The 23,248-nt window shown below is 43.2% G+C and overlaps 1 protein-coding gene across 4 annotated transcripts in view; it reads left to right on the forward strand.

Moving 5' to 3' along the window:
* FRMPD4 (FERM and PDZ domain containing 4) overlaps nt 1-23,248 on the forward strand; it is an 836,952-nt gene that overhangs the window by 350,375 nt on the left and 463,329 nt on the right. Inside the window, exon 1 of one of the 4 annotated variants that reach the window (XM_032391210.1) lies at nt 10,986-12,294. The exons of the other annotated variants lie outside the window; for them this stretch is intronic. The gene's annotated coding sequence lies outside the window, so the exon portion shown is untranslated. Of the gene's footprint in view, nt 1-10,985; nt 12,295-23,248 lie in introns of those variants that run through there. 4 annotated transcript variants of the gene reach the window in all.

Here is a 23,248-nt window from a genome sequence, read left to right on the forward strand (position 1 = left end):
ATAGATCCTCATTGGGTGTTCATAGGAGTGTATTTGTGTACAACTTGCCCACGCTAGGTATCTGTGTTTAGATTTGCAGGTATTTTCACCCAGCTATTCCACTTCTAGAAATCTGCCCAAAGAATTTACTGGACAGGTGTGCAATTTTGTTCAAGGATGCTGAGTGTGGTATTGTTCACTACAGCAAAATAGTAGAAACTACCTAAATAACCATCAGCGTGGAACATTCATGTGGTTGGAATAATACGCGTTCATTACAGATCCATATTATCATCATGGAAAAGAGCTATGATGCATTGTGGAAAGAATAAAGTGGGCTACGACGAAGTTGTTACAGTGGGATCACATTGTTGCCCCCCCAAAATAATGTGTGTATTAAATTTTCAAAACAAAGTAAAATGACTCTTATGCAGATATAAAATGGACACATGTTAAACATTTTATTCAACTCATTATGAGTGAGGGAATCAATAAGATGTTAGAACAGTTCAAAGGAGAATTCAGGGAATCCGAAGAACAAACATGTTTATGGATCAGGAATAGTGAAGTGAATTTGCCAAGGGTTGTAAAACTGGCTTCTTCGGCAGGGAGAAAGGGAGTTGGTTGCACTGCACCTTCCGGACCTCATTTGCTTGTCTGTAGCAAAGTATTATTTTGCGCTGCTTCCAGTTATGTACGCTTCCAGCCTTGCAAAATAGTTCAAACAAAAGATGCAGAGCCACCGTACTATCAGAATCAGCTTAGAAAGGTGTTCTAAAGTTTAGTGCCTAAACAATGCGTAAGTTTTTCTTAAAAGACAACTTTTCCCCGTGTGCATATATATATGTTAAAGTCTGAAATGAGAATAGAAACATTTTAAGTTGTCCTCTATGGATGGTAAGGTTTTGTGTTACTACTTTTGAATTTATGGATTTCAGTGTTTCTGTAGTTTCACAGTATTTCTAAAAGAGCATGTGATATTTCTTATCATCGGAAAAAATGAACCCCTACTTCCATATGGCACAACAACTAGAAACCCTCCTCTCCTGTTTCTGCTAAATCCTTCAACAGCAACAACAAAAGCAATGACTGAGCCACAGACGTGCTGCCTGTAGGGTGACGTGATTAAGATAATAGCCTGAGAGTAGGGGCAGAAAATGTGGGGTGGTCCACAATCCCCTTGCTAACCTGCTATTTCTGGTGGGTCCTCCAATCAATTGCTTTGTGTTCAGTCCTAGAATAGTCCCACTTGCAAGAGATGGTGATGCAACCAAGGTGCGTTGGCATGCCAGAGGTGCTTTGAGCTCTAACGCTCAATGAATGAAGTGCCAAGAAGCTAACGTTTTTTGTTGAGTCCGGAAGAACTCCGTTGGCTAATGAGCAACTTCCGGGTGGGAGAGGGGAGAAGGACAGTGGCTCCGCATGGTGTGTCGGGAGGGAAGCTGCTTCCCATAACTGTGTGATGACGTTTAGTAACGAAGAGATGTTTCTGAGTTCAGGCAACCTCCTTCGCGTTAATGTGCTTATTTATAGAACTCATTTGAAAATTAAACAGAGCTGTTTCTTTCCCCAGTTGTTGCAAAGAGCTAATAAACATGCTGATGGCTTATATTATTTCGTAAGTATTTGCCTAGGTATCGATTATTGCCCAGAGATTTGTTGTCTTTCCCTGCTCTAGGCGTTGTTTTCTTTCTTTCTTTCTTTCTTTTTTTTTCCCTCCCTCTCAGGCCATTGTGCTTCTGGCTATAATCCTCCTGTCCTTACAGCCTGCCAAACTGCAGCGCCTCTCGGGTGCGCCAGGTTTTCCTTATAATCCTCATCGTGACTGATGAGAGATTTGCAGAGAAGTTGGCCCACACATGCAGTACAGTGTCTGTCCCATGGACAGTGCACAGGGAGCATTGTGGATAACCCTAGAAGCTTATATTCATCGCCCGCTGTATGAGAATGATTAAGATCACGTCAATAATTAAACAACAGTCTCTTGCCCTTCTTTGGTTTAGCTCAGAGCTGTGTGTGTGTTGGTGCCAAAATATTTTTGTTGAATGGATGAACTGAATAATGTTGACTTATATCAAGCTATGTATCACCTTTCTGGAGTAGCCCTGTGTGTGGCTATGTACGCATCCTGCTCTTTGAAGGAATAACTTCGCCTGTAAGAAACACTTGGGGGACCGGTGTTCACATTTGATTTGGAGGTTTCGTTGTAAAAACACTGCATCTGCTACGGTGCTGGGCCTACTTCCCAGCATGCTCAGGGCACCAGCCTTTGGGGCGGGACTGGCCTTGGGAGAGAAGGAGTAAGAGGGTCTTGGATGGGGCGCCTGGGTGGCTCAGCTGGTTGGGCGACTGCCTTCGGCTCAGGTCATGATCCTGGAGTCCCGGGATCGAGTCCCGCATCGGGCTCCCTGCTCGGCTGGGGGTCTGCTTCTCCCTCTGAGCCTCTTCCCTCTCGTGCTCTCTGTCTCTCATTCTCTCTCTCTCAAATAAATAAATAAAATCTTAAAGAAAAAGAGGGTCTTGGATGCCTCTACTGGGTGGAATAGTGTGTTCCCCCCCCCCACCAAGATTCATGTCCTGGTAACCACAAATGTGACCTTATTTGGAAATAGGTTCTTCGCAGATGGAATAAAGGTAAGATGAGGGCGTATGGCTTTAACCGCGGGCTCTGACGTAATGACAGCGAAAGAGAGCCTGTGAAGACAGGGACACGGAGACACCAAGAGAAGGAGACAGAGATGGAGACCAGAAGTAATGCAGCTGCAAACCAGGGATCTCCTGCAGCTACTAGAAAATGGGAGGAGACAAGGAAGGATTATTAATCTAGGATTTTTCCCTGGAGCCTTCAGAGGGAGCATGGCCCTGCTGACACCTTGAGCTCAGACTTCTGGCTTCCAGCCTGTGAGAGAACAAATGTCTGTTGTTCGAAGCCCCCTGATTTTGGGTCATTTATGGCAGCCCTAGGAAACTAATACAGTGTCCCCTACTTCCTGGCGATGTCCCCCTTTCTTCCTTAGTGTCTGGCACTGCCCGGGTCTCCCACGCCCTTATCTTATAGCTTCGCCCGTGTATGAGTCAAGGTTGAATAAGGTAAGCAGAAACCACTCTGGGTGTATTGAGCAGGAAGGGACTGAATATAGAGAATTACTGGCTTGTGCACTGTGGGAAGAATAGCGATCAAAAGTCAGGGAAGCCTTTCTAGTGTCCAGAACTCGGGAAGTACAGGGAAGGCAGGGGACCACTACCTGGGATTTCAGCAGCCTTCAGCACTTACTGGGGTGACTTGCAGGAAGCTGCTTGGAAGATCCGAGCAAAACTCTGCTTTGATGAGCCGTCCTTGCGCACACGTCTGTTCCTGCTGCTGTCAGTGAACAGTCTTCTCTCTATGCCCCTACCACGTCTCTGGGAATGACTTTCATTGGGAGAATGTAAATGGAGCCTTGCTGCTAAGGGGTGCTGGGAAATGTAGTTTCCAGGCTTCCAGCCCCGTGACACTATGGAAAGGGTTGAAGGGCAGGGATAGAACTCACTATGGGAGAGGATATCCTGCTTACCCATCTTAATTTTGTTCCCCTCAAAACCAGAACAAAAGTACTTGCTTCTCTGAAGGATTCTGATGACCTATTCATTTACACCAAGCCATTAAGGACCAATAATACTTTAAAATGTTTGTTCTCCCACAACTATTTGCACGTTAGTAAGCCCAAAGATTTAATTCAAGGAAGTGAATCAATTTATTTGACACCTAGTTGGGACGGGGCCACACCAACAGCAGTGTTTTCTGAGGAGTCCTCAGAGATAGAAAGAAATCATAAGTGGAAATCTGTGCTCTTCAGGCTTTTAATCCAGTTTGGCTTTCTCTTTGTGCACATACTGACATTTGGTTCCATTGCTCTCCTTTTGTTTTTATTCAAATCCATAGGTGAGAGACACATTCATTCTATTCTGGGTAAATGGTGACGTTCCTCTAAATAGTCTATTAGTAGTGGATATCAGTGGGGCAGCTCTACTCCCCATCCCCCACCCCCGACTCCCACCTGCCGTCTTTCCAGGGCACATCGCGTGCAGTGTCTAGAGACATTCTGGTGTTCACAACTGGAGTAGAGGGGATGCTGCTGGCCTTGAGTGGGCAGAGGTCAGGGATGCTGCTAAACATCCTACAGTGCATATAGGACAGCCCCACAACGCAGAATGATCCAGCCCCAAATGTGGTTGGAGGGAAAAGGTGAGGTAGATCTTGATTATTGTGACCCTTTTCCAACCTCGGTCATCTTTAATGCTGCTGCCCCCAGTGTTGTCCGACGGTCCCCTGCCTTAACCCCTTCACTGTCCTCTGATGTAGGTGGCCTGCCGGAAGGTGAGGCCAGCAGTCTGCCCCTGGCCGCCCAGTGCAGAACCAATATGCCGGCAGTGTGTCTGCCTCCCTCTGAACCCCTCTTTGGGTTGGTTCCATTCTGAGATCCCCACTCCTTCAAAGCCTCCTTCCTCCCACAGTCTGGAAACAGCCTGTCACTTTGCCTGAGTTTTCTGAAGGGTCTCGGGGTCTCATCACATGGCTGAGAGGCTTATTCTCTTCTCTTCCCTTATCGCTCTCCCCTTCACCCCTGCCCTTTGCCAAATGATCTGTGTCTCGACATTTTAAACGCTCTCATCCTCACTGCCTCCGCCGGAGAAAAGCTGATGCTGTAGGAATCTGCTCTTCTCCCCAAATCCCACCCTGCTCATTCACACACACTTAGTCCCCGATGCCCAGGCTGTTCTCCTGAATTTGCACAGGTTGTAAATTGCCCCATTTGTGAATTGGGCTAATTGTCCTCATTTGTTCATTTGCTTCATGCTGGAGGAGCCCCTTCTCTGGGTTACTGAAGACTCGGTTCTTAGAGGGCAAACACCAGGTCCCCGCAGTGCTCTGCCACCACCCCGGACACCAAGTCGGGGCTAATTCGATGCTAAGGGAAGACGATCTGATGGTGACGGTGATGATCATCCAGGCTGGGAGGGACCTTGGAAAGCCCTGAAGCCTGTTCCCAGTGCTCGCAGGCGGACTGCATCACATCATCCAAGACAGATGACGATCTGTCTGCTTTCAGAGAGTTCCAGAGAGGAAAATTTCACAACCTGTTCCAGCTATTAACTGCCGGCTCTGAGATGTTTCCCTCTATCTAACCTACATCTCCGGCCTCTTAAGGAATCAACATTGTGGAAAAATATAGAGGAATACACTTTGAAATATGAGTTAAGATTTTCTTTATACATAAGAAATTTATACAGTACCGTGGCCCTTCAAGTTAAGAGGATTTTTATTTTTATCCGAAAAAATTGCTAAGCGAGGGCTTTTGGCAAAGGGGATTGGAATTCAGAATACGTGAGTAGCTTGAAAAGATGATAGATTAGGTGAGGTAAGAAAAAAGAGTTTAATTCTTTCTCTTTACTCTCAGGGTGTTCCCTCACAGCTGACTTCGAATGCCCAGAGCTCTTGGAGGATGACTCACATATTGGGGTGTTTATTCCTCTAAAGACGTCATCTGCTTCTGTATTAAAATGGTGCATTGTACTGTTTCCTTCATAACTTCCTACAGGGCAGCTGTTAAATTATGCGACTTCACAGGGCACTTCTGTCTACCTCAGCATTTCCCCTTTCAGCGTAGAAAGGAATTTTCAAGATTTGTGCAGTTTATTCAGCAAACAAGGATTGAGCTTCTCTCGTGTGCTCTGGCACCGTGTGGGCTAATTATAGAATCAGAGAAGAAGACGCTGTCTTGACCTGGAAGGGGCTTTAGAGAGTCGAGCAGGGAATTTAGAAATGTAAATAAGGAAGTTCGGGAAAGGCCTGTGGGCTCCGGGTATCAGGGTGCACAAGATAAAATGGGAAACATTTGGTATATAACTTTCTAGTAAGTATACTTTTCTGCATTCTTCAAGAACATATGCCTTTAAACCAAGATAAACCTGGTGACAAATTTGGTCGTCGTGGCTGTGTGATCTTTCTGAGCCTCAGAATCTACCCTTGCAAATGGGAAGAAATCGTATGTGCCTTAAAGATCGTTGTGATGATTAAATTAGATCAAATTAAGTTAAGTTAAATTAAATTAAATGAGATAACCGGCTTTAAAAGTGCTAAGCAAAGGGCCTAATACTGGGTAGGTTCTTTATAAATGTCGTTTCTATCTTCTCTGTCTGATGATTCAAAGATATCGGAAAGGACTTTTATTCTTTTCTTGGGGGGAGCAGGTCACCGCCTGGTTTCAAAACTACCTTCCTGCATGTGGGGACCCTCCCAAGTCATGAGGCAGAGCCCACCCTACCGTAAAATCTGAAGATGCCACAGACTCACCTTTCCAGCGTCCTTCAAGGCAGCCAGGGGTGGGGCATGAGGCCAGCCAGGCACACCCACGCCTGTCCTTGAATTAGTGGCTCTCGGTCTGGAGAAGCAGGGGCCACAAGAATCCATTCTGATGCTAAGTCACGTTCGTTGTAGCCAGTGTCTGTGGTCCTTAGAGGTCTCAATGGCTGTAGTTCTAGCAAAGGCAGCTCAAGTCCACACTGGTGGTGTCCACGGTGCAAGTTTCAGTGTCTGTCCTCAGTGGTGGAAGGAGCGGTGTCTTTAGTATTTCGATATGTGATGTGACTATTTCTTTTAAAGATTTTAAAATTTGTTTGAGAGCGAGCGAGTGAGACAGAGCAGGAGCAGGGGCGGAGGGAGAGGGAGAAGCAGGCTTCCCGCTGAGCAGGGAGCCCGACATGGGGCTCGATCCCAGGACCCCGGGATCATGACCTGAGCGGAAGGCAGATGCTTCACCGACTGAGCCACCCAGGCGCCCCTGTGATGTGACTTTTAATGTTGACCTTGGGAGCATTGCCTCCAACCACGGGTCTCAAGACCTTCGTGAACAGCTTTCGTGAACAACCATATTTCCTTTCATTAATTCCTTTGAGTTTATTTTTTTTTTAAGTTTATTTATTTACTTAAGTAATCTCTACACCCAACGTAGGGCTCGAACTCACAACCCCAACATCAAGAATTGCACGCTCTTCCGGCTGAGCCAGCCAGGTGCTTTGAGCTTATGTTATCCACATCTTGTTTCTGATGCTCACAACTTGAACTGGACTGATAAAAATATTGTTATAATTGTCATAATAAGATTTTGGGTTATGTAGTGATATCTTATATGCTATCAAAGAAGGAAAGACTGTTCCATTCTATATTAACTTGACCCTTTCGACCATCCTTTCTTACTTAGTTTGCATTTTCTGTTTTTCAACCCTTCCTACATCTTTCTTAATTGTTACGTGTCATTTCTTATTAGAAAACTAACAGTGTCCCAGGTTCTCTATTCTTTTAATGCCAGATCAACATGAAAGGGAGATATACCTTGTAGAATTGCCAAAACCTACAATGCCATATGCAGAGAGAAAAACAGTTGTGACTTTCTGTTTTTGGCATGAAAAGCAATGCCTCATTATTCTTCATCAATATTCTATTTTAAAACCTGACTATTAAGCCCCAACGCTCTTTGCTGTAGATAGAAATTTTTCAATATTTTAACCAAAGCTGTGAATTAGAAAACAGAGTACCTCTTTAGTTAAAAAAACAACAACAGGGGTGCCTGCTGCTGGCTCGTCAGTAGAGCACTCGACTCTTGATCTCGCAAGACCTACAGTGGGCATAGAGCTTACTTAAAAAAAAAAATTTAAACAACAACACACAGTTAATCAAAAATAAATTTCCAAGGTTTTGTTTTATAATGCACTGGCAGTGTATTATACTATCATTGGACTAACCTTTTTGCTAATAACAATTATAAATTCAGAATCATAAACTGTAAAAACAATTATTTGAAAGCTGTCTGGAGAACAACAGAAGCAAGCAGGAACTGCAGGGCATATGACCCTTCACAGACGAGGATCACATTAGGTGAGATGCACACTTAACTCTTCTCAGTGGACAATGCTTCCCCATTCATGTAGCACACAGGAATAGACCTCAAGCAGAAAGTGACATTGTAATTAAGTGAAGGACTCAGGGGGTGAGAGTTCAGGGCTGCTGAAACACCTGGAAATTGAGAGGGAATCCTGGAAAGGGGGAACCCCAAAATCTACATACAGATCTCTGGTTGGTTCCTAAACTGTGCATGTGCAGGTGTGGCTGCAAGAGACACAACAGAAAACAGTAGTTGGGAAGTTAAAGACCTGAGCAGAGATTTTACCAGCTGCCTGGTGCTGGGAAAACAGAGATCGGAGGACAAGTCCTGCCAAGTGATAGGAGTTTGGTAAACACTTACAGGTTTTCATTGGAGGCCTAGAGTAGCTGCCTAAGAGTAGGGACTGTGTTCAGGAATGAGGACCATGCTCTTGAAATAAGGACAAAACTGAAATAGAACCATCCTAAGAGACCTAAAAACCAGTCCTCTATAGAATTAAAGTGATCCTCTAGTAATATAATTGCCTGCTACAACAAAAATTAACATTCTTCAGAGGAAGATAACAGAACCCAGGCTGTATACAACGTATCATCAGTAATGTCAGTATGTAATTACAAATTACTAGGCATGTAAGAGCCAGGAAAATGTAACCCATGATCAAGAAAAAAAAATCAATAGCTGAAGATCCACATGTCACCCAGATGTTGGAATTAGCCAACAGGGGCTTTAAAATAATTACTATAATGTGTTTAAAACATTTTTTAAAAAAGATTTTATTTATTTATTTATTTGAAAGAGAGAGAGAGAGCACAGAGGGAGAGGGAGAAGCAGACTTCCCACTGAGCGGAGAGCCCAATGTAGGGCTTGATCCCAGGACCCTGAGATCATGACCTGAGCTGAAGGCAGACGCTTAACTGACTGAGCCACCCAGGCACCCCATTGTGTTTAAAAAATTATAGGAAGGGGCGCCTGGGTGGCTCAGTCGTTAAGCATCTGCTTCGGCTCAGGTCATGATCCCAGGGTCCTGGGATCGAGCCCCACATCGGGCTCCCTGCTCAGCGGGAAGCCTGCTTCTTCCTCTCCTGCTCTCCCTGCTTGTGTTCCCTCTCTCGCTGTCTCTCTCTCTCTCTCTGTCAAATAAATAAAAATCTTTCAAAAAAATAAATACATAAAAAATAAAAAAAATAAAAAATTATAGGAAAAGATGGGTATAATGGGTAAAAAGATGGGGAATTTCAGTAGAGTGAAGGAAACTTTAAAAAAAAAGAACCAAATAGAAATCCTAGAAGAGGGAAGTAATATTATATATTTGTTATCCTACTCGTTTTGCCATCCTTTCCAGAGCCTTTATGCCAAATAGAATTGTTTATGCATAGCTGATTATTAATTATATTTAAGATAAATTTCTTTAAATCCACAAATTTGGATTTCTTTCTTTAACTCATATAAAAATTGGCAGATAATACCTTAGTATACTATCACATAAGTTTATAGTAAGTTAATGTAATAATGTATCTAAGTAATTTTTGAATACAGTTGAAGAAATTATTTCTTTTCTTTTTTTTTAAAGATTTTATTTATTTGACAGAGAGAGACGGAACACAAGCAGGGGGAGTGGGAGAGGGAGGAGCAGGCTTCCCGCTGAGCAGGGAGCCCGATGCGGGGCTCGATCCCAGGACCCTGGGATCATGACCTGAGCCGAAGGCAGACGCCCAACGACTGAGCCACGCAGGCGCCCCAGAAATTATTTCAATTAAGCCACTCTACCCAATTTAATACAGTCATCTATTGCATTTACTGTATGTATGTATTTATTTTTAAAACATTTTTAATTTATTTTAGAGAGAGAGAAACAGCCTGCGAGTAGGGGGAGGGACAGAGTGAGAGAGAGAAGCAGACTCCTCGCTGAGCATGGAGACCATGTGGTATATCCATGACCCACAACCCCGAGATCATGACCTCAGCCAAAATCAAGAGTGGGACGCCCAACTGACTGAGCCACCCAGGGGCCCCTTTACCACCTGTATTTAAAATGTGAAGAGTAAAATTATGGAAAAATTCTATTTGGGAAATCTTTGGCAAAATTATGAAATAATTGGAAGAAACTACAACAATGATTATGAATCATTTTGGTAAGGTAGTTTTGCCTATTTAGAATTAGGTAACTGAAGTAAGTTAACTTTCAATAGGTGTTTAATTTGTTGATTTTAATCATCAAATATAAAACTATTTGTGACATTAAGGATCTTAAAACCCAACACAACTAATCTCTAATGGACTTTTGTCATTTTAAAGATTTATTTGTTTATTTGAGAGAGAGAGAGAGAGAGTGCGCAGCAGGTGAGCAAGTGGAGGGAGGGGCAGAAGGGGAGGGAGAGGGAAAGAATCTCAAGCAGACACTGTGCTAAGTGTGGAGCCTGATGCGGGGCTCGATCTCATGACCCTGAGATCATGACCTGAGCCTAAACCAAGACCTGGTCCCATAACTGACTGAGCCGCCCAGGTGCCCCAGACTTTTGTCATTTTAAATTGGTGTAGTTGCTACGGTATCTTAGCCCTCCTGTGAATTGGTCCAGTGTATCTTACATCAATATATAAATTATTTCCAATCATAAAATATTTCCTTAATTATCTAACATGTAGTACGGGAGTTTTAATCTGGGATTATAAAACTAAGAGCAGACATCGCTATATCTTTTAAATTTTACAGAGTAATATATGTAAAAGTTTATTTTTCAAGATTAACTCTAAATGTTTTTTGTCAGTTTCGTGTTGGACATTTGAAAGAGCAAACCAAAAACCAATCCCATGTGCTGTCTTCATTTCATAAAAGAAATAACTCTACAGAACCAAAAATTAATTGAGGAAACCATAATAACAAGAGAAACTGAAATCTTCCATAAGGAAGAACTATAGAGATTTTACAGTCACATCTATTTCCATATATACCACATAGCCCTCATTTTTTTTTTCTACTGCAGAATATTGGACACCTCCTCACTTAACCCAAATCTACAGATTACCATTTGCAACCCCCTGCTGTGGTGTGAAGGGCTTCCATGTAGTGGGTGGGTGTGGTGGGTGGGAGTGGGTAAGTCTGTGAGCCCCTTGAATGTGTTTGCAAAAATGTATCTATCTATACATGTTGGTCCTTTTCTGGGAAGAGGATTTCTAACTTTCAGATGATTATCAATTGTGTCCTTGATTCCAAAAAGAGTACGAATCCCTACGAATAGTCTTCTTTCAGTATTGATGGTGGTGAATCTCTTTCATATCCTCGTTGCTCCTAACTTTTAATAATTGACAAAAAGAACTCAGTTTAAAGGGATATTCATTTGGTCACGTCTTAGGATCATTTCACGTATAAAACAATGAGATGATACATCAGTATCAAATGTTGCTGTGGTAAAATATGACAGCTGTTAGAGTGGGAAAGAATGCAGGTCAGCAAAACTGGCTCGAACCTGCAGAGTCCGGCTTGAATGAGCACAAGGCAGCGCGGGCCAGCACAAGCCAGGGAGACCTGGTGAGAAGCACAGGAGTGAGGCCTCCTTCCCCCAGATGGTGGAGTGCTTCTGGCTTCTGTTCCCAGGGAGAGCTCCTGGGACAGAGAACAAGGGTGCGTCCATACCTTCTCCTTCGGCAGCCCGGGTGTCTCTCCTACCCCGCTTCTGCCACTTCGCTGCACAGGCTCATCCGTGGCCGGCTCCTTCCCTCCTTCCCGTTCTCCCTTCTGTAAGTATTTGCTGAACCCTGGGGAGCCAGCTGCTCCGCGGGGCACAGGGGACGCAGCATCCTGAGGAAGTTGGCCCCTGAGGAAGCCCATGGTCTTCTAGAAACGTCAGGCATGACCCGCGGTGTGAGAAGTGCTCTGCTAAGGGAGGCAAAGCGTACCCAGGGACCCTGCCTTCACGCTGTCATGTGTCAGTCTGTAAATGATTGGAATATTTGGCAAAGAGAAGTCCTCATATGTGAGGGACTTTAGATTTGCACTGACTGATTCTGCCGGAGCCCGAAATCGCCCCCAGTGTAAATATGGGCCGGCAGTCTGATAGGGAGTGTGGACTTGCAGGGGAGACTTTCTGAAGGGGCTGGCCGGGCAACAAGGGTGGACAAGGATGTCCGCGTCTTTCCTAAAAGACAAGGGGGTGTAGCTTCTTAACACACATTTACAAAGAGCTTGGCAGTGCTCCCAATGAGCACAGTCTGATGTTCTAGAAACTCGGCAGGCAGTCATCGTGTGTCACTGTTGGAACCCTTCCCTCTCACACACCAACACACACACACTCAAACAAGGGGAAATAAAACCAGACAACCTGCAGTTTGAATTTAGATGTACGAGAGAAAGTGACAGCCTTAACATTCGCCAAATTTAAAGAGACAACATTAAATGGTAAGTTGTATTTTAAAATATCAAACGCCGGAATGTTAGACTTTCAGAAATATGAAGGTTTTAAAATGTCAAAACTAGGCATTAAAAAAAGAAAGAAAGAAATTCCACGGATGTAATTTCCAAGGGACAAAATGAAATAGCATATCTTTCCGAAAGGTACTTTTGTTAAAATCCAAGTGTCTGATTTGAGTGGGTGATTGTTTTCTCGTCGCTTTAGCATTTATTTGACATTCTCAGCAAGGACCTGGGAGAGAAGAGCTTCGCGGACTATGGCAGAGTTGGAGTGACTGGCATTTTTTGTAGTTGTCATTAACAGGATTGAATCCACCAAGACAAATGGTGCGGGTTGCTTGAGCCTCTGGCTCTACTCGAATTTTCTTTGATAAGCAACTACAGGAGGAGTTCTGGCAAGAAATGGTGGACCGTAGGATTGGCTAAGGAGGTGGCATCTTCTCTAGACTTGGACTGTGTCTCCCGCTTCCTCCCGCTCTAGTTGCCAACGCCCCTCCCCCTTTTGTTCCACTTGGCTTATAGATCTGCTTACCAGCCCATGAGCTCTTTGAAGTCGGAGGGAAGCCGGTGTGTATGGAAAGGATTATTTACAGTAACTGCTTTTAACTTCATATTTACTTGACTATGGTTACACTTGCAAAAATCCTAGTTTTTCTTGTGTTTTGAACCTCAGTGAATAAATCTTATTAATCTATTTTTAAATCTAGTAGAAGAAAGACAATCACCTTCGTATTTTCTTTGCCTAATATTTAATTAATTCACGTCAAACGAATGATACTTATTTAAATAATCAAAGCCATTTTCGAAGGTAGTTCGTTGAGTTCTTTTGAATATTTCACACTGCTATTATGCATTTAATATGTTATATTTTCCTTTGAAGTGTTTCCAGTGACTGACAGGACAACTTGATGTGCAAACAATCAAAAGCTTTCCAAGCACTTAAAAGAGCTCTTATAATAAATTAAACTTACAAAGCAAACAACCTCTGTGAAATGTTCGAATTCTGTTTAAAAATATCAATTTTCTTACTCGTTTCACCTTAAAATGGGAAGGCAGATATGTTGGAATTTCTTAAATCGCTTATATAACAAATATAGATTGTTCATAAAATTTACTAAAAAATATGAGTTGTATGACTGTGTGATTGCAATTGTTTACTTAATTCTAAATATTCCCAAAGCTGAAAAGACACTTGCCACTGTGGCAGAAACTTCCAGTTTCTCTCCTATATCTTATCTTCCTTCCCTCTCTAACAGGCATTGGCAAACTTTTTCTGTGAAAGGCCAGATAGTAAATTTTTTTAGGGTTTGTGGACCACACACAGGCTCTGTCACAATTATCTTTTTTCTTTCTTTCTCTTTTCAACAACCATTTAAAAATGTAAAAACCATTCTTGGGGCACCTTGGTGGCTCAATCGGTTAAGCGTCTGCCTTCAGCTCAGGTCATGATCTGAGGGTCCTGGGATCCAGTCCCTGCATCAGGCTCCTTGCTCAGCGGGGAGTCTGCTTCTCCCTCTCCCTCTGCCCCTCCCCACTGCTCATGCTCTCTCTCTCTCTCTCAAATAAATTAAAAAAAAAAATCTTTAAAAGAAAATGTAAAAACCATTCTTAACCCTCTGCCCATAAAAACACAGTGGGCAGAATTTGGTCTGTGAGTTGGAGTTTGTTGACCCCCGTTTGATAATTTAAAAATTATTTTTTATTTATTTGTTTATTTTTATGTAAACTTTATGCCCAAGGTGGGGCTTGAACTCATGACCCTGAGTTCAAGAGTCACATGCTCCACCTACTAGGCCAGGCAGGTGCCCCTAAGCAAGGAAATTTTCAGGGCGCTTCGCTGGCTCGGTCCATGGAGCATGCAACTCTTGATCTCAGGGTTGTAAGTTTGAGCTCCACACTGGGTGTAGAGATATTTTTTTTTCTTAGGGGTACATATTTCCCAGACTCGTGTAGCTAGGCAAGATTAATTTCTGTCCTCTTTCCTTCGGAATGGAATGCAGACCTAGTGGTGCACCATCTTGGCCCTGTAGTCAAGGACAGCATGGTGGGAATGGCAGAGCATCTGGAAGAAAGGAGGCAGGGCTCCGTGGCACCATGGGACGCTGTAACACTCCCACAACTTCACAGAACAGTGTTGACATACCAGCCTAGACATTGATGAGAGAAAAGTAAATTTCTATCCAGTTGATGTCACTATAATCTGAAGCCAAATCTATTTTTGAACTCATCCACTTTCAAGGGGACAGATTTCATATCCCAAGGGATCTCAAGTTAGGGAGTCAAAAGTTCATAATCACGTTATGGTTGTCATTAAAATTAACTAGTTTTTTAGTAATTGCTAATTGCTTTCATCTTTTTCTCGTTTTCATGATAAAATATTGCATCCCTCACCCAGATGTATAGAAATTTTAATGCTATTTCATTGGATTTTAATTTATTTTATTTTATTTTATTTTTTTAAAGATTTTATTTATTTGAGAGAGAGAGAGAGAGAGTATGGGTGGGGGACAGGGAGAGGGAGAAGCAGGCTCCCCACTCAGCAGGGAGCCCAATGCGGGGCTCCATCCCAGGACCCTGAGATCATGACCTGAGCTGAAGGCAGGTGCTTAACCAACTGAGCCACCCGGGTACCCCTCATTGGATTTTTAAATTCTCTTCATAGTTTATTAGAAATTCCAATGACATTGGGGTGACTGGCTGGCTCAGTTGGTAGAGCATGCGAGCCTTGATTTTGGGGTCCTGAGTTCAAGCCCCATTTGGACAAGGGGCCTACTTGGGGAAAAAAGTCCCAATGACGTTGTTTCGGTGTCTTCTTTTGGGTGTTTGGTTGTTTGGCTGGTTTCTCTTAAGAAGGCAAGGCTGTTTGTGTGTGAGGACATAAAGATCCTTGAACCTTCTGTTGTAAATTGTGACCTGAGGTGTGGGGTGCTCCGATCGGATGGGGGGCCACCAAATGTGGGGCAACCCAATCCGGTGGAGTCTGGCAGTTTGGGCAGTGAAAGAATTCGCCCGGGACAGAACAGAAGAGATAGAAGTTTATTAAATACACCTCATGGGAGCAGCGGGCAGGACAGCAGAGGAGAGACTGTCTGCCAGGGGGTGGCAGTAAGGGGCCACAGTTATAGGGGGGAGTGGGGGAGTATGGGAACATATGGAATTTTCCCTTTTTTGGTAATTTTAGGAACTGTGCCTGGTTGTAATTGGTCAGTTAGGACCTATGGTTATTTCGAGGTGGATCGCTTAATAAGCCTCTATGCATTCAGCTTGGTGGTCGCTATGGGCCCTTTTGCTTTGATCACAATTTCATTGCTCAATCCTGCTGCCTAAAAGCAGCCTCTATATGAGGCACGAAGGACATTGGGACTCTACTCTTAAGGCCCTCGATCAAGTCTCCCTCATTGCCTTCTTGCTGAGGCCCAGTGTCTGACTGGTAGAGGCCATGGCCATAGCTGGCTTTCTTCCTGGCTCCTGTGTTTCTGACCTTCAGTTTTGATAATCTGCTCTGACTTGTCATTTGTAGAGCCCTGGCTTCTGTTTGCCAGGTTCCTTCCAAAATGGAAACTACCTTCAAGTCTCCATTCGGTGATATGGGCCGCTTTAGGATGAAGTACCTGGTACATAGCAGAGACTTCATGAATGTTAATTCTCTTGCTCCTAATGCTTTTGAAAATTAGAATAAAGGCATGATTTTTGGTGACACTTCTCATTGCTGGACTTAAATAAAATCATGCAATATAAATGCATTTTGCCAGAATTAATTGGTCTCTTCACATGTAAAAGTTGAAGGATGGGTAGAAAGCATCTAGAATTTATGGCAAATGTTTTGTCACGAAGCTGGGACCTATTTTCTTCAAAAGAGGAATTGACCCCCTGAGAGTACTTTCCTTGAGTGGCCCGATTTTTGCTGTAAGTTCTAAATGATGGATGGGAATTTAGTCATTTTTGTTTGATACCTGTTTTCCAGTTGAGGTTCTTGTTGGATGTGTACTGACTTACTGAGTACCTTCAAAATGGCTTGCATATAAATTTTCAGAGTGTGGGCTGTACATATTTAGAGAAGATTTCATGTGTTCCTTTTTACCTGCAATCTCAGGATGCTTTACTTTCTTTGTGGAAAATAAGAAAGGGTAAAAAGGTATGGCTTAACCAAATTCTGCTAAGGGGACTTCTCATATTATTTATGAAACTGGAAATGGCTTAAGTGTTGGTCCTCAGTTATTTGGTTCATGCAATGTCCTTAAAACCTTTGTCTTACTCAGGTAGGCATATATTGAAGAGTGCATATCTCTTGGTATGTTTATTTGACTTGCCTTTGGGATACATGTTTTTAAAATCTAGTCAAAAGTGGAGTTAGATGAGCACCTGGCCGGCTCGGTTGGTAGAGTATGTGACTCTTTGATCTCGGGGTCTGAGTTTGAGCCCCACCTTGGGGGTAGAGCCTACTTAAAAAAATTAATCAAATCAAATCAATACTTAAAATGGAGTTAGAAAGGTTTATTGAGAATCTGTAGCTATTTCATTTTGGAATATTGAAATTTAAGGGAATATTATAACACATTTCAAATATTTTCCTAGGTTGTCATATTAAGTTAATGATAATGATCTATTAAGTTCTTCATCAAGTTTGAAGTTAATTAAAAATAAAAGCTTTTTAGCAGTATGAACGGTTCAAGTTTTTCTTTGTATATGTATTTTTTCTTATCAATTGGAATTTTTGAAGTAGCTTGGTCCTGATTACTGACCTTTAAAAATACCAAATAAACTTGCTTAAGAAGTGCAAGCTTTATGCAGTAAGATATTCTCTTGTCATCAGATACATAATATTTTCCTTTTTTTTTTTTTTTAGATTTTATTTATTTATTTGACAGAGAGAGACACAGCGCGAGAGGGAACACAAGCAGGGGGAGTGGGAGAGGGAGAAGCAGGCTTCCTGCGGAGCAGGGAGCCCAATGCGGGGCTCGATCCCAGGACCCTGGGATTATAACCTGAGCTGAAGGCAGACGCTTAACGACTGAGCCACCCAGGCGCCCCATATTTTCCTTTTTTTAAAAGATTTTATTTATTTATTTGACAGAGAGAGAGAGCACAAGCAGGGGGAGTGGCAGAGGGAGAGGGAGAAGCAGGCGCCCCGCTGAGCAGGGAGCCCGATGCAGGGCTTGATCCCAGGACCCTGAGATCATGACCTGAGCCAAAGGCAGATGCTTAACTGACTGAGCCACCCAGGCGCCCCTGTTGTTTTCCTTTTAAAGTCTGGTGTCACTTAGCTTGACAGGATCCCATGTTCCAGACTAGGAATAAGTTGGAACTTAGTTTGTACTGAAACTCAATTTATACATATATTTTTATCTGCTATGATTTATACCCTGTTGTAGATCAACTTACTAATGACCAGTGAATCACAGCTAAAGGCAGAATATAAAATGTATTGCTTGTTTGTAAGAAATCTGAGTTAAAAGAAACCTCAGGGCAAAGAGTGATTTTGGACAAATAGGGCTCTAGAACAGAGATGTCACAGAATTCTTTTGTCCCCTTTTAAGTAGAGCATTATGTCATAGTAGTTATCCCTACTAAACTCTTGATGTTTCTTAGGAACTAATCACCACATCTTCATGTGAATGCTATTGGGCTGCATATGGCAATGTATGTCTCCTACAGTCATGAGTAGATGGATTAGTAAGCATCCTTTAAAAATCCTTCTTATAAGGGCACCTGGGTGGCTCAGTCAGTTAAGCGTCTGCCTTCGGTTCAGGTCATAATTCTAGAGTCCTGGGATCAAGCCCCGCATTGGGCTCCCTGCTCAGTGGGGAGTCTGCTTCTCCCTCTGCCTCTGGCCCTCACCTGGCTCGTGCTCTCTCTCTCAAATAAATAAATAAAATCTCAAAAAAAATCTTTCTTATAAAACTCACCTTAATTTTATGAGAAGATGCTCAAGAGATCACGTTTAAGTAAAAAACTGATACATAGATAAATACATAACATATAATTTTGGTATATATATTTATATCACTCCTTTATATATAGTAATTATCAAATATAAAACAATGTTAGGAATATTTAATTTGTAATTATACATAAGTTAACATTTATAGGTAAAATATTATTTTCCCTCTTAGTCTGAGTCACCCAGTCACCCCTCTTCTGCCGTATTTCTCATGTTTGTGTCCTCCGCTCTCTTTCTGTAGCTTCTTCCCTAGTTAACTACAATAGAAATCGCAGCAGGAATTTTGGGTAGTCCTTGTTATGTGCCAGGCACCTGCTGTAAGGCCCATACATGTCATCCAAGGTCACGTATAATTACCTAAGGAGTAGATAGTATCATCTCCCATTTTAAGATGAGGTGACAAAACTTAGGGTAAGTGGCTTGCCAAGAGGTAATCTGGATCTATAGGCCATGTCCTGAAGTACCAACCTGTCCTGATCTCTAAGTACCTTATTTTGCCTCCAGGGTAGTTTCTGTAATTTCTAGAACAAACAGCCACATTTCTGCCTCTGGGCCTAACATCAGATTTCTTCCTTTGCCTAGAATAGGGGTCAGCAAGCTATGTACTGTAGACCAGATCTGTCCTCGTCTGCTCCCCACTGATGTAGGAGAGACGTTAGGGTTTGAAGCCGACTGCCAAGAAAGAATTCTTGAGGTGTGTTTGGTGCAAAAAGGTGGTTTTATTAAAGCCCGGGGACAGGACCTGTGGGCAGAAAGAGCTGCAATGGGGTCATGAGGAGAGGCCCCTTATATACTTTCAAGTTGGGAGGGGGTTAGGGAGAGCATAAGTCTCTAAGGAATTTTGGGAGCAAGGTGTCCAGGACTTCGAGGGGGCTAGCTGTTGTTGGGAAAGGGTCATTTATTACTGTCTAATAAATCCTTAGTCATGAGACCCTTCGGATGCATATTGGTGGGTCATATGCTTGGGGGATGATTGCCAACATGTATCTTGGGGGGGTAGAGATGAAGGATTTTATTTCGTTTTAATTTTTTATTATTTTACTTAAAAAATTACAAAGGAATTTTTATTTTATTATTTTATTTTATTTTTTAAAGATTTTATTTATTTGTCAGAGAGAGCATGAGCAGGGGGAGGGGCAGTGGGAGGAGGAGAAGCAGGCTCCCTGCTGAACAAGGAGCCTGATGGAAAGGGGGGGCGGGGACCCTGGATCATGACCTGAGCTAAAGGTAGACACTTAACCAACTGAGCCACCCAGGTGTCCCTCCAAAGGAATTTTAATATGTTAAAGTAGACTTACAGGATCCTGGGGGTTGGGCTAAGATTGCCTTTTGTCCTTAGCAAAGTATTAACATTGAGGCAGCTGAGTCCCTAGAAGAATGTCACTCTGCCTGTTTCAGGGACTTGTCAGTGGGCTGTAGGTAGTAAGGAGATTTAATAATTTTTCTTCTGCCTTTGTTTCCCACATCACGCACCAGGCTTGCTTTTTTTTTTTTTTTTAAAATTTTTTTTTTTTTTTTACAGAGAAAGACACAGCGAGAGAGGGAACACAAGCAGGGGGAGTGGGAGAGGGAGAAGCAGGCTTCCCGCCGAGCAGGGAGCCCGATGCGGGGCTCGATTCCAGGACCCCGCGATCATGACGTGAGCCGAAGGCAGACGCTTAACGACTGAGCCACCCAGGCACCCCCAGGCTTGCTTTTGTAAATAAAGTTTTATTGGAACCCAGGCCCGCCTGTTCATTTACATATTGCCTGGCTGGTTTCTCAGTACAACAGCAGAGTTGAGTAGTTGTGACCGAGACCACAGGGCCTGCATAGCCTTGAATATTTTTTCCTTCTTGTTCTTTAAGGAAAAAGTTTGCTGACCCCTTGTCTAAAATACAGTTTCTAGAGCCAACCATTCCAGTGACTATGGCTGTGACCTGGGGCCTGGAGCAGGAGGGGCTCCACAGGCCACACTCCATAGCCCTGCGTGCTCTCCCCCCTATGGTCTCTCCATATGGCCTCCGACACGGCAGGTCGAGCTTCCCAGTGTGTGCATCCCAAGAGAGAAAGGGGGATGGAAGCTGTCCCACCTTTTCTGACTAGTCTGGGAAGTCGCATGGTGCCACTTCTCCTGTGTTCTGTGGGTCAAGGTCGCCACAAAGAGCCACCCCGGTTCAAACGGATGGAACGTAAGTGTCGCCTCTCAGTGGAAGGGTGCTGACGTCAAATTGTAAGAAGTGTATGAGGTAGAATATATATTGCTGTGACTATGTCTGGAATATAAAAGTACCACCGCTACCCACCTGCCTGTCTTTAACTCTAGACATCATAGTTCCCCCGTGGATGTTAACAGCCATCATTTAGGGCCCTAGGCTAACAAATCTGCCACGTGCTACCTCCTCTCTAAAACCTTCACTCATTGTAGCTGGAAGTCATGTTCATTGTTTCCCTATCCCCTGTCAGTAGAAAACACCTGCAGGGTTGTGATTTATAAAAGCATATTTTGGTCATGCATATGACCAATATTTATTTTTCATATATATTTGGTCTTCATCCATGGTTCCTGGCTCACAGCCCCCCAAACCCTAGGCATTTCCTGAGCAATAGGAGCATCTTTTGTTAGGATATTGGCTCTCCTGTCCTCAGTTCCTGAAATCCCTTCAGAGCCAGAAAGGTGTAATGGGTATCTTGTTATTCGTAACAAGCTCCTTTCCACCACAATGGGGCTTATGTTAATGAGGTGAGTTTTGGACAACACCTAAGGAAGGGGGCTGGTTGCTAGAGGAACCAACCTTGAATAAAGGGTTGGAAATTTTGGTCCCACCCCTTGATTTCCGGGGCGGGGGTGGTGGTGCTAGAGGTTGAACCAATTACCAGTGGTCAGTGATTTAATCAATCATGTGTATATAATGAAGCCTCCATAAAACCCGAAAAAGGATGGCACTCAGAGAGCGTCCGGGATGGAGAACACGTAGAGTTGCGGGGCAAGTGGCCGGCCGGGAGAGCCATGCAGGCTACACACCCTTTTCCCTACCTATACCTTGCCCTGTGCAGTTCTTCTCTTTGGCGGTTTCTGACTTATATCCGGTGATCTAGTAAGTCAAATGTTTCTCTGGTTTCTGAGTTCTGTGAGCCAATCTAGCAGATTAATAGAACCAAGGAGAGGGTTGTGGGAATCTGATTTATAGCCGGTTACCAGAAGCACAGGTGACAACTTGGACTTGCACTTGGCTTCAGAAATCGGGGCGGCGGGGGCGGCGGAAGTTTTATAGCATTGAGCCTTTAACCTGTGGGATCTGATGTTGCCTCTGGGTAGATAGTGTCAGAATTGAGTTGAATTGTAGGAGCCACAGCTGGTGTCCAAGGATTGCTTGCTGGTGTGGGGAACCTACACCCCTCCCCCCTCCATTGAAATTGGGTCCCAGAACCCAAATAGCTTCAAAATCTTAATCTAAACCCTGAGGATTATTCCCAGCCTCTAGCTCTGTTCTTTTTATGTGTTAATAATCAGTATGTTTGTTTTTCTGAGTCAGAATCAAATCTTAAAATCTGGAAGTGACTGCTTTTCCTCCCTGTGCCTAAGCAAGGCCTCTGCTCTGCCCTACATTTAAGATTTTCATTACACCTTTCTGGGGTCTGCAGAAATTCTATGTAAAAGGGATGCAGCTGACGGTCTCAGACAGTTCATTACAGTTCATCTCAGGAAATAATACTTTGGTTATGTTTTTCCACCCCTTATAAAATTTTCCACCAAAGTCGGGGGTCAGCAGACTGGCCTACTGGCCACATCTAGCCCTCCACCTGTTTTTGCAAAGTTTTAGTGGAACTCAGTCCAGTCCATTCATTGACATGCTGTCTTTGGCTGCTTTCGCACTATAGTGACAGGACTGAGCGCTCGTGAGAGAGATCATATGGTCTGCAAGGCGAAATACTTACTCTCTGGACATTTACAGAAAACGTTTGCTGACCCAAAACATATGTTGCCAGTTGAACTAATTTTGTACGTTTATTTTTCCATTTAGTTGTCAGCTAATACAGTGAATCAATCACACGGCAAATTTTAGTAAGGTTATATTTAACCTGACACTGAATTATGTATTTAGACAGTATAAAGGTATCCGAAGAAATCAAGATACCTCTTCATTTTGGTACTTGTCTGATTGGACCTGAGAAATAAGCTCTCTAAAAAAGGAATGTAGTCTTAAGTGTTCATTCACATCCTTAATTTTTTAAAAACATTTCAAGAGCATTAATGAGACCAAAATAAGAGGTCAAGACAAGAAGCTATGAATCTATGAGATGAACTCTTTAGAAAAAGCAATTATTAATAGCATCCTATTAATGTACAGTGATATTTGGTTCAAAGAAATTTGTGGAGAGATTTCCACTGACTTTCTAGAATGGCTGCAGTAGTGGGAGTCCTTGCCGGTAAGGACAGAATATTGGGTCGAGTACTGATAATGCAGACTGTGATCATAGGAAGCGTGCTGAGAAGGAGATGCTAGCGTCTGTGAACTGTACTCAAAGAAGGACCGAAATCTTTCTAGTCGAAGAATACAAAGTTGTCTGAGAATTTAGTTATGGGAGTTCATAGACTTCATAATCAGGGTTAATAGATCTCTGGAATTTGTTTTTCTCCCCTCCTAGCATAACCCGCCCTCTCCTCCAACTGGGAGTAGAGGATTAAGTCCGTTCTAAACATAGGAAAATGGTAGAGTTGACTTTAATTAAAGGCTTTTTAGGGTCATAATCATGACTGTCAGAATTTCAAGAAATAAGGAGCCTAAGAGATGAGCTAGACCAGTGAGATTTTTTTTTTTTAAGATTTTATTTATTTGAGAGACACACACACGAACACACGAACACGAGTGCGGGTGGGGGGGTGAGAGAGGGCAGAGGGACAAGCAGACTCCCCACTGAGCCGAGAGCCAGATCCGGGGCTCGATCCCGGGACCCGAGATCATGACCTGACCCGAAGTTGGATGCTTAACCAACTAAGCCACCCAGGTGCCCCCTAGA

Source organism: Phoca vitulina, unplaced genomic scaffold (assembly GCF_004348235.1).
Source record: "Phoca vitulina isolate PV1807 unplaced genomic scaffold, GSC_HSeal_1.0 scaffold60, whole genome shotgun sequence".
In the NCBI taxonomy this organism is placed as follows: domain Eukaryota; kingdom Metazoa; phylum Chordata; class Mammalia; order Carnivora; family Phocidae; genus Phoca; species Phoca vitulina.